This window comes from Lontra canadensis, unplaced genomic scaffold, assembly GCF_010015895.1.
Source record: "Lontra canadensis isolate GAN:19392208 unplaced genomic scaffold, GSC_riverotter_1.0 scaffold383, whole genome shotgun sequence".
In the NCBI taxonomy this organism is placed as follows: Eukaryota; Metazoa; Chordata; class Mammalia; order Carnivora; family Mustelidae; genus Lontra; species Lontra canadensis.
In genome coordinates, this window is record NW_022631377.1 from 100,748 (window position 1) to 112,993 (window position 12,246).

The window sequence follows — 12,246 nt, forward strand, 5'->3', positions numbered from 1 at the left end:
GACATTTTGTGATGAACATGGCAACTCATCACAGTCATCACAAAGACATAGTATCATGAATATGCACATATCTAATAACAGAGTTTGAAGGTATATGAAACAAAACCTGATAGAACTGATATGAAAAATGGACAAATCCACAGTGGTAATTGGAGATTACAGCATTCCTTTCTAATAGTAAATGTTCAGAACAACAGCAGATATGAACAACATACCAACCAATTTGATTTGAAGTGTTGTAGACTCCTCATAACCACAGCAAAATACGTATTCTTTTCATGTGCTGTTGGTACATTCATTAAGGCAGAAAATATACTCAGCCATAAAACAACTCACTAAAAGTTTATAAAAATCATGTGATGTGTGTTCTCTGACAGTAGTAGAATTAATAGAAATCAAGAGTTTGGAACATCCTGATATATTTGGAAATTAAATAACATTTCTAAATAAACCATAGGTCGAAGAAAGAATCACAAAAGGAATGAGAAAATATGTTGAACTGAATTAAGATGGAAACATGGCATATCAACATTTGTTTGATGCTGACAAAGTGGTATTGAGTGGGACATTTGTAGTTCAAATGCTTAATTACAAAAGAAAGTTCTAGAAGCATTGTTCAGCCCTTATACTAAGAAATAGGAAAAGTGTCCCCTCCCTTCCTTCCACTTAGAGCAACAGGATTTCCCTTCACTCCTAAAACAGCTAAATAAACCACCCAAAAGGCTTAGAAGGAATACTATTAGGAATAGTGTCTGTGCTCACATGCTGAATTGGAAAACCTCAATGCTTTTGCATTGGTATCAGGGAATAATTAGCATTAGATTAAATACTACTTGGATGATACTCACTGACATCTTAATAGCAAGACCCAAGCACATTGAACTGTTTCCAAGTTACTTACCTGTATTTTTAGAACAAAGCCCAAGAATATTTATGGGAATAAAAAAGTATTCATTGCCCATCAAAGCAAAATTCACAATGTCTGGCATCCAATAAAAATTGCCAGGCATTCAAAGATGCAGAAAAACCTGGCCCATAATGAGGAGAGTAATTAAAAACAACTCAGAACTGACATAGATTTTGGAATTAGCAGGTACAGACATTAAAATGGTTTTTTAACTCTCTTACATTTAAAAAAGAGTGGAAAAGTGTCAAAAATGTGAGCAGGCTTGTAGTTGCCTGTGGTGGCAGAGTTCAATAAGCTGGGGTTAATGCAAGATGATATATGAGAATGATAACGTGAAAGAGGCCATAAGAAGGATTCTTGGGAACCTTTATAACGACAGGATGTTTCGCATTAAGAGAGTACTAGGACTGACTATGAGGCAGCAGATTTTGCCTAAAGAGCAGTGGACAGAATATGAAGAGGATAAATTCTACCTTGAACCATATCTGAAGTTATTTGGGGAAGAAAGAGATGGGCAAAGAGATAATCATGGAATTAAAATCTGTGGTAGCAGCTGTCCTACAAATATTTTTAAGAAGTTGAATAAACATGAAATGTACAATTTAGAACTATTTAAGCTGCAAGTGTATTACTTTAAATAAATGTCTATTATAATTATAAAAATATAAAAATAAAAAAGAGGAAAGATTTAAAATAAGTCATTGGAAATATTAAAATGACCCAAAATGAGTGTCTAGAGATGAAGACCATGATGTCTGAGATGAAAAATTTTACCAGATGGGATTAACATATTAGACAGTGAAGAAGAAAAGATTAGTAAATTTGAAGGCATCACAATAGAAACCACTTTAGAAAAGAGTGGCAGTTTCCTACAAAGTTATTATACAATGGCCTTTCCTCTTCTAAGTATTTACCCAAGAGAAATGAAAGCATGTCTATCAAAACTATATACACTGTTGTTTATGGCAATTTATTTGTAAAAGCACTAAATGTAGATAACTCCAAATACCCATAACCAGTGGGTGGATAAACACATTGTTGTGTATCTATATAATGTAATAATACTTAGTGATAAAAGTCTTGTTACACACAACCATGTGAGAGAATCTCAGACTTTTTTGAGTGAAAGAAGCCAGATTTAAAAAGTATATTATGCAATTCCATTTATAGAAAATCTTAGATAATGCTAACTAAACCATAGTTACAGAAATTAAATCGGCAGTTCTCTGGGGATGAAGTAAGGAGAGTATAGAGGAATTACCAAGGGGCATAAAAAACCTTGGGGTGGGGGAGTAGTGGATAAATTTTACAACCTTTTTTTTTTCTTAAGATTTTATTTATTTGACTGAGAGAGACACAGCAAGAGAGGGAAAACAAGCAAGGGGAGTGGGAGAGGGAGAAGCAGGCTTCCAGGTGAGCAGGGAGCCTGATGCAGGACTCAACCCAAGCCGAAGGCAGAGACTTAACAACAGAACCACCCAGGTGCCCCTAAATTTATAATCTTGATTATGATGAATTTCACTTTTTGGATGTATTTGTCAAAACTTATGAGATAGTAGATTTTAAATATGTGCAGTTTATTTCCTGCCAATTATAATGAAGGTATTAATTTTTGTTTAAAAAGCAAATAAGGGGCGCCTGGGTGGCTCAGTGGGTTAAAGCCTCTGCCTTCAGCTCAGGTCATTATCCCAGGGTCCTGGGATTGAGCCCAGCATCGGGCTTTCTGCTCAGTGGGGAGCCTGCTTCTTCTCTCTCTCTCTCTCTCTCTCTGCCTGCCTCTCTGCCTATCGCAAGTAGTCTGTCAAATAAATAAATAAATAATCTTTCAAAAAAAAGAGAGCAAATAAAGTAGCTATAAAAGGAAGCAAATTATGTATGTGTATACACACAAGCAGAAATCTATAAAGCAGAAAATGGATAAATAGAGAAAATGAACAAAATATATAAAACAGCTTTTTTTGAGAAGATGAATAAAATGGATAATTCACTTGCTACTGTGAATAAGAACAAAAGAAAGAAAGCACAAGTTGTTCGTATTGGAAATGAAAGGAACCTATAGACATTAAATGGGCTATAAGGCAACATCAAGAACAAATTTATGCCAGTAAATTTAAAAGATACATCAAACTTTAAGTAGCTATAAAGGTTATTTTAAAGGTACAAAATATAGCCAACAGAAGAAAAAATAAAAAATATGAGTAGGTGTGTATCCAATATATAAGTTGATAATCAAAAACATTCCCCAAAAGCAAACCCAATATTATATGTCTTCACTGGTAAAGTCTGTCTAATATTAAAGGAAGAAATACTAGCAATCATTCATAAATAGAGAAAGGAGAAAGTATTTCTTAATTCATTTCATGAAATCAGCATTACTTTAATACTAAAATTTAGCAAATACATTACAGGAAAAGAAAGCTACAGACCAATATTTCTTTTTTTTTTTTTAATTTTTAAATTTCTTTTCAGCATAACAGTATTCATTGTTTTTGCACCACACCCAGTAATCCATGCAATCCATGCCCTCTCTAATACCCATCACCTGGTTCCCCCAACCTCCCACCCCCCTGCCCCTTCAGAACCCTCAGATTGTTTTTCAGAGTCCATAGTCTCTCATGGTTCACCTCCCCTTCCAATTTCCCTCAACTCCCTTTTCTTCTCCATCTCTCCATCTCCCCATGTCCTCCATGTTATTTGTTATGCTCCACAAATAAGTGAAACCATATGATAATTGACTCTCTCTGCTTGACTTATTTCACTCAGCATAATCTCTTCCAGTCCCATCCATGTTGCTACAAAAGTTGTGTATTCATCCTTTCTGATGGAGGCATAATACTCCATAGTGTATATGGACCACATCTTCCTTATCCATTCGTCCGTTGAAGGGCGTCTTGGTTCTTTCCACAGTTTGGCGACTGTGGCCATTGCTGCTATAAACATTGGGGGTACAGATGGTCCTTCTTTTCACTACATCTGTATCTTTGGGGTAAATACCCAGTAGTGCAATTGCAGGGCCATAGGGAAGCTCTATTTTTAATTTCTTAAGGAATCTCCACACTGTTTTCCAAAGTGGCTGCACCAACTTGCCTTCCCACCAACAGTGTAAGAGGGTTCCCCTTTCTCCACGTCCTCTCCAACACATGTTGTTTCCTGTCTTGCTAATTTTGGCCGTTCTAACTGGTGTAAGGTGGTATCTCAATGTGGTTTTAATTTGAATCTCCCTGATGGCTAGTGATGATGAATATTTTTTCATGTGTCTGATAGCCATTTGTATGTCTTCATTGGAGAAGTGTCTGTTCATATCTTCTGCCCATTTTTTTATATGATTGTCTGTTTTGTATGTGTTGAGTTTGAGGAGTTCTTTATAGATCCTGGATATCAACCTTTTGTCTGTACTGTCATTTGCAAATATCTTCTCCCATTCCGTGGGTTACCTCTTTGTTTTGTTGACTGTTTCCTTTGCTGTGCAGAAGCTTTTGATCTTGATGAAGTCCCAAAAGTTCATTTTCGCTTTTGTTTCCTTTGCCTTTGGAGACCTATCTTGAAAGAAGTTGCTGTGGCTGATATTGAAGAGGTTACTGCCTATGTTCTCCTCTAGGATTCTGATGGATTACTGTCTCACGTTGAGGTCTTTTATCCATTTCGAGTTTATCTTTGTGTACAGTGTAAGAGAATCAGACCAATATTTCTTAAAATTATAGAGGCAAAAAAGTTCTTTACAAAATATTTGCAGGTTGGGGTGCCTGGGTGGCTCAGTTGGTTAAGGTCCGACTCTTGATTTTGGCTCAGGTCATGATCTCAGTTTCATGAGATCAAGCCCCAAGTTGGGCTCTGTGCTCAGCATAAGGCTTGCTTGTCTTTCTCTGTCTGCCCCTGACCTCGCCCTTGAGCTCACTTGCTCACATGCTCTCAAATAAATAAAATCTTAAAAAAATATTTGCAAGTTAAATTTAGTAAAATACAATAAAATACATACATAAGCATATAATATACCTCATGGTCAAGTGAGTTTGTCCAGGAATGCAAAGCTTGCTTAACAGCTTATAATTTATTTTTGTAATTCACGATATTAGAATAATAAGTGAGAAAATTCATCTGATCATTTCAGTAGGTGGAAGAAAAAGCACTCAACACCCATTCATGTTGAAAAATTAAAGAAAACAACTAACAACTAGTAAGAATAGAGGGAAACTTTGTCAACCTCATAAAACACATTGCTGAAGAACATACAACTAATATAATACTTGATAATTAAAGATCAAATTCTTCCCTCCTAAGATTAAGAACAATGCAAGGTCCACTTGTAACACATCTATTCAGTGCTTTATAGAAGATATGCATTATCCATGAAGCACACAAAAAGATGATCAGTGTCATTAGTTATTATTAATCATCAGAGAATTTAAATTAAAGCCACATTTAGAAACCATAGCCACCAGAATGGCTAAAATTAAATTCTTTTTGTTGATAGTGATATGCAGCCATTGGAACTTTGGTGGAATTCATAATGGTATAATCACTTGGGAAAACAGTTTGGCAGTTTTTAAAATAAAGTTAATCATACAGTCTAGCAATTCCATTCTTAGGTATTTGTTTAAGAGAAATCAACACATATTTACAAAAGGTTTACACAATGTTCATCGTAGCTTTATTTGCACTAGGGAAAAAATATAAACACTGCAGATGTTCATCAGCTGGAGAATGTATAAACAAATACTGCAATATCCATATGTATTTTATTTGTTGCTGTGTAACAAATGACTCAAAATTTAGCTGGTTAAGAAAATTTATTATCTCACCACTTGTGTAGATAAGGAATCCAGGCATGGCTTAGCTAGGCTGCAATCAGTATGTCATCTCAAGGCTCATCTCAGGGAAATATAAACTTTTGAGATCACTGATGTGGTTGCTGACAGATTCATTTCCATGTGGGCTATTGAACCAAGAGACTCAGCTCTTCACTCAGTCTTGGTTGGAGGTTGCCCTCTATTCCTTGCTATGTTTGCCTCTCTCTATACCAGTTTGCTTTCATCAGAGAGAACAAATAAAGGGCAAGAGAGAGAGTGTAGCAAGATGGAAACCATAGTCTTAAAACCTGTCTCAGTAGTCACATCCCATCACCATTATTATATTTGCTTCATTGAAGTAACTTGGTACCAAGTAACTTGGTACACACTCATGGGAGAGGGAATTACAAAGGGCATGAATACCATAAGGGTGGGGAATTGGAAGCCATTTCAGAAGCTGCCTACCTTACAATGTAATGAAATACTACTAAATAATGAAAAATAAACTTATTGGTACACGCAACAGTGTAGCTGAATGTCAAAAACATTAAGCAGAGCAAAAGAACCCAGGCATAAAAGATAACAGAACTAGTCTTTAGAGTGAGAAGAAAAGTCAGTGGTTGGGTGAGAGAAGGTTTTTGTTTCAAAGAGGTATGAGTATCTTTTTGTGATATAGGAAATGTCCTTTATCCTAACTGTGGTAGTGGTTACAGTGGTGTATATATTGTCAAAATTCACGAGTGAATTTTATTATTTGTATATCATATATATATGTATACACACACACACATATGTATATCATAATCTGAGTTGGTTTTTTTTGAAAGTATGCTACTGGACTCAGTGGACTCTTTTACAAAAGTCTTTTTGTAGTTTTACTGAGATATAATTGATATGCAGCACTGTATACTTTTGAAGTGTATAGCATAATGACTTGACTTACATGTATCGTAAAGTGATTACCACAATAAGTTTAATTAACATCCATCATCTTATGTAAGTACACAAAAAAGGGGGGGTTCCTCCCTGTACTGGGAACTCCAAGGATTTACTCTCTTAACAATGGCATTTATCTGTTTATTTATTTATTTTAATTCCCAAAGATTTAATGTTAACAAAAATAACAATTTGTGGGGCGCCTGGGTGGCTCAGTGGGTTAAGCCTCTGCCTTCGGCTCAGGTCATGATCTCAGGGTCCTGGGATCGAGCCCCGCATCAGGCTCTCTGCTCAGCAGGGACCCAGCTTCTTCCTCTCTCTCTGCCTGCCTTTCTGCCTGCTGGTGAACTCTGTCAAATAAATTAATTAATTAAAAGAAATGATTTGTTTTCTACCATTTTCTTTTAGGATGAAAACAAAAATCACTGAACAAAAAATAGTTTTCCATTATCCAGTAAATGCGCATGCCTTACAAAAAAGTAATTTTAGAAGTTTATTCTAATAATCCCTGCTAAGGTGGAGGGATTACCTGAAGGAAAAGAAATCCTAGGTGTGGAGGTTTCTCTAAATAAGGGCATGTTTCTTAAAATGACCCCCATGAACACCAAGATCCTTGGGGAGATCAATTTTTTTTTTCACTTTATTTCAAATTCCCCCACTGAAGTTTCAGCAACTTTAAAATATACTGCATAGTAGTGTTAACTGTAGTCTTCATGTTATATATTATAGCCCCAGCGCTTATTATAACTGGAAGTTGTAGCTGTTGAACACCTTCATCCAATTCCCAACTCCACTTCTGGTTACTACAAATCTGATCTCTTTTTCTGTGTATTTCTTCTTCTTCTTCTTTTTTTTTTTTTTTTTAGATCCATATGTAAGTGAGATATATAGTACTTGACTTTCTATATCTGACTTCTTTCACTTAGCATAATGCCCTCAGTGTCTGTTCATGTTATAAAAAATGTCAGGATTTCTTTCTTTTTTATGTCTAAATAATATTGAAATGTATACATACATCACAACTTCTTTATTCATTCATCCATCATTGGACAATTAGGTTGCTTCAGTATTTTGGCTATTGTAGATAATGCTGCTTTGAACATGGGGGTGTAGATATCTTTTTGATATAGTGTTTTTGTTTCCTTTGGATATATTGCTGGATGATATGGTAGTTCTGTTTTTAATTTTTTGAGAACCCTGCATGCTGTTATCTCTAGTGCTTGTACTAATTTACAATTCTACCAGCAGTGCACAAGGGTTCCCTTTTCTCCAATCATTGTAGAATTTGTTATTGTTCGTCTTTTTGATAGAAGACATTCTAATAGGCAAGAGGTGATATCTCATTGTGGTTTTGACTTGCATTTCCCTAATAATTAGTGATGCTGAGCATCTTTTCATTTACCTGTTGGCCATTTGTATATCTTTTTTGGAAAAGTATCTGTTCAGGTCCTTTGCCTATTTTTTAAAAAAGATTTGTTTTGTTTATTTTAGAGAGTGAGAAAGAACAAGGGGAGGGACAGAGAAGAGGGAGAGAATCCTTAAGCAGACTTCCCACTGAGTGTGGAGCCTAACACAGGGCTTGATCCCAGAACCCTGAGATCATGACCTGAGCTGAAACCAAGAGCTGGATGCTTAACCAACTGAGCTACCCAGACACCCTTGCCCGTTTTTAATTTTTTAATTGGATTGTGTGTGTGTGTTTTGGTATTGTGTTGTGAGTTGTTTATATATTTTGGATATTGACTCCCTATCAGATAGATGGTTTGCAAGTACAGTGAACTGCTCTTAATGACATCTGCATATCTGCACATTTTTCTAAGTGACATACTAGGGTGCTGTAGTGGCAGTGCCATTTTGTGTTAAGATCTTTGGTGTCAGAAAGACCCAGATACACATACTGGCTCTGAAACTTGCTTCATTCTAGTATTTCACTGACCTAAATTATTTTGGATATCCCTAAAACAATAATTACTGTTTATTTAGAATCTATTCTGGCCAAATACTATGCTAGACATTTATGTGTGTATTACCTAATACAAATCAAAATAATCAACATTTTTTGAAACACACACTAATACAAAATATTTCCATGTCTTATGTGATTTAATGCAGGAACCCAATTAAGTGTTGGTACTATAATTATCCCTACTTTACTAAAGAAGAAATTGAGACCAACAGAATAAATTTTTAAAATATGAGGAACTCAGGGTGCTGTCAAGATTCTGGTTTTGTTTTCCATTCTTTTCTACCTGTGGAATTAAACTTTTTATATGTTATCCAAGCTTGTTGCAAAGAGTAACTGCAACTTCAACTTAAAATCTATTTTTGTTTTTTTCTTTAAGAAACTTCTGTTAGGTTATGAATGCTAAGAGTATCTCTAGGAGTCTAAGTAGAAAGTGTCAGGTGAAGGTCAGTTTCTAAGAGGAAAGCACTGGGCGGAATTGAAAGAGCATAAGCTCAGTTCTAGACAAGGACAGCTCTGGAAATATTAACCTTAGCCATAAATGAAAAGTCAATGTTTATATGTATTTGATATAAAAAGTGTGGCTCATTTTCCTACCATTTCCATAAATTCTTTGTCAGCAGTGACATTTTCAAAGTCTACAGTTGATAAAGGTTTGTGCTTGTAAAATATATTACGACATTTAGTCACTATCAAAAGTGCCCAGATAGGAATTATCTTTGGGGAAGTAAGACTTTGTCACTAAGGCCATGAAGCATTTAATTATAGCACTGCTTACTTTGGCAGCTGTATTTCCATAGTACTGTGTAGTGTAAGTTTTTTCCTCCTTCGTTCGTCAGCATGTAATATTTTTTCTCTTTTAATATATAACATAATCAGGTTTTTCAATATTCAATCACTTACTATAAATGGGGTTGAGTTATGTGTTAATCTGAAAGTATAGACTAGGGGTGTGTGGGTGACTCAGTCAGTTAAATGTCCAACTTTTGATTTCAGCTCAGGTCGTGATCTCAGGGTCGTGAGTTTGAGCCCACATGCAGTTCCATGCTGGATGTGAAGTCTGCTTAAGATTCTTTCCCCCTCCGTTTGCCCCTTTCCCTGCTCATGCACTCTCTCTCTCTCTCTCCAAAAATAAAGTATGAAAAAGTATACTTTTAAAAATACACTTTATTTAAATTTTTTAATTTTATTTATTTATTTATTTATTTATTTATTTTTTAAGATTTTATTTATTTATTTGAGAGACGGAGATCACAGAGAAGCAGGCAGAGAGAGAGGAGGAAGAAGGCTCCCTGCGGAGCAGAGAGCCTGATGCGGGGCTTGATCCCAGGATCCTGGGATCATGACCTGAGCCGAAGGCAGAGGCTTTAACCCACTGAGCCATCCAGGCGCCCCTAAAATACACTTTTTTAAAAAAAGGTATAGACTAGCAACAACCTAATAAAAGTAAATATATGCAATGCTTGTATATTCTGATTCAACAATCTGCTTAATATACTGTAGTTATAGAAATTAGCTGATTAATTTATTAGTAGACTTGATTCCTGAAAAACAATTTGTGGAACACTGGGAAAATTTTGATTCCTCACTGTTTTTCATTAGCATTGTGTTCATTTTTGCCTTTTTTACCTTTAAGTCTTTTGTCTTCATTGAATAGAATAACTTTTGGTGTGCACTCCTTCATGACCCAGTTATCCTTCAATCTGGGTTTAAATCTCATCTCTCTCATAAAGCCTTCTCTGCTTAATCCAACACATTTTTTTTTTCTTTTCTGAAATTCTGTTGCTTTTCTCTTTAATGTAATTTAAATTGTCTTCTAGATTATATACATTGACTTTATTTTTTCAGCTGCTTTCATGGATGTTATTTCCTTTTAATCCTTAGACCCTGGAAATAGTTAAGAAAGGCAATATTATTCTCCATTTTATGATACAAAAACTAAGAATAGATATTTATTTCTTGAAGATAAGACTTCAGCCCAAATCTTCATTCTAAAATCTGCTTTGCTTATACTGTATCACTTCAAGTTTTATACTTTACCTGCTATTCCTACCACATGCTGAGCACATAGTGGAATTTTCAGTGATTGATTTAAAGTAAGTTGTTTCTACTCAAACTGGTATCTATTTCTTTAAAGAGCTCTGCAGTTAATTAACTAATTAATTCTAGAGTCTTTTGTCATAATTAATCTTGAAGCCTGAGTTCTTCAAAGGGCAACATTTGTTTAGGATTTAAAGTTTGGACTATGGAAATTATTCTTACTTATTTATCAAATGTCATTGTGTACCATATGCCTGATATTATTGGTAGCCCTGGATATGGACAAATGTTGATTGAATTATTTGGTTAGTAATATTCAGTCTTTTCTTATTTATGCAGGAGAGATTAAACAGATTCTAGAAAATGAACTTCAGATACCTGTGTCTAAAATGCTGTTGAAAGGCTGGAAGACCGGAGATGTGGAAGACAGTGTGAGTTTCTTAATTGCCTAGAAATAAAAGGAAATTAAGTCATGCAATTGACTAAATGATATATAAAAATTGGTTTTTATTAGTTTTCTTACATATGACAGAAGTAGATTTTGGTAATAGCAACTTAGTTTAAGGAATCAGCAAATAGTGGTATTCAAGTTAAAACATTTTCATGGTAAACCAACAGTAGTTTTGAATGAGTTAGGTATGTAATTGAAAACACTATATGGCATGTTTTTCCTGTTTCTGTTATTTAGGAGTTAGTTTGGCCCTCTTTTATGAGAGCTTTTACTTTTTTATCAAACTTCGTAGGGTGTCAGTAAGTACCCTGGAATAATTTACTGAACAATTACTTACTGGCCTGCAAGAAGTCATGCACAATGTATACATGTATGCCAAATATTGCTTATGGAACAAAGATAATAATAAGACATTTTTTTAAACTTGGAAAATTTAATGATAAGAATCTTTGTTTACTTGGGTAATGGCCACTGCATGGAATGAATTGTACTTTAAGAATTTTCATAAAGTGTTGCAATTTTAAGGCAGTAGTTTCTGTTCTTAAGAACCCAGTAGCAGCTTCAGGTATTAAATATTTCACACACTCTTTTTTTGTCTGACAGAGTAGGGAAGGATTGAAAGAAATGAATTAACTCTAGAGTTTTAGATGTGCAAATAATAAATCCTTTCATAGTTATTAACTTGATATTTCAGTATCTAGGCATAAACTTACAATGTTCAACTTTTGGTTCAGTTCTTTGTCAATGACTTCTGGTAGACATTGTGCCTATAAATATGTATACATGAATTCATTTGGTATGTGGAGGTGTTTGGAGTATTTAAGTAAGATACTTATATGAATTTCACATTAGCAAGATATTTATAAATTTAGATACAAATTAGTGGTGTATAGCAGACTTTCTTCATGGAACCAGGTTGTAAATATTTTAGGCTTTGTGAGCAATACAGTCTCCATTGCAGCTACTCAGTTCTGCTGTTGTAGTGTGAAAGGAACCATAGGCAATATGTGAAAGAGTGAGCCATGACTGTGTTCCAATACATCTTTATTTATGGACAGAGAAATTTGAATTTTCTGTAATTTCACATATCACGAACTACTCTTCTTTGATTTTTTCCCCCCCACCATTTAAAGATGTGAAAATCATCCTTAACTTCTTAGGC

General features: G+C 34.8%; 1 long non-coding RNA gene across 1 annotated transcript in view; it reads left to right on the forward strand.

The window, feature by feature from the left end:
• The window catches only part of LOC116862920, a 103,429-nt gene extending 92,352 nt beyond the window's left edge, over nucleotides 1-11,077 (forward strand). Inside the window, exon 4 of the long non-coding RNA XR_004381735.1 lies at nucleotides 10,973-11,077. This is a non-coding gene — a long non-coding RNA (uncharacterized LOC116862920). The remainder of the gene's footprint in view (nucleotides 1-10,972) is intronic.
• The last annotated feature ends 1,169 nt before the right edge of the window (nucleotides 11,078-12,246 follow it).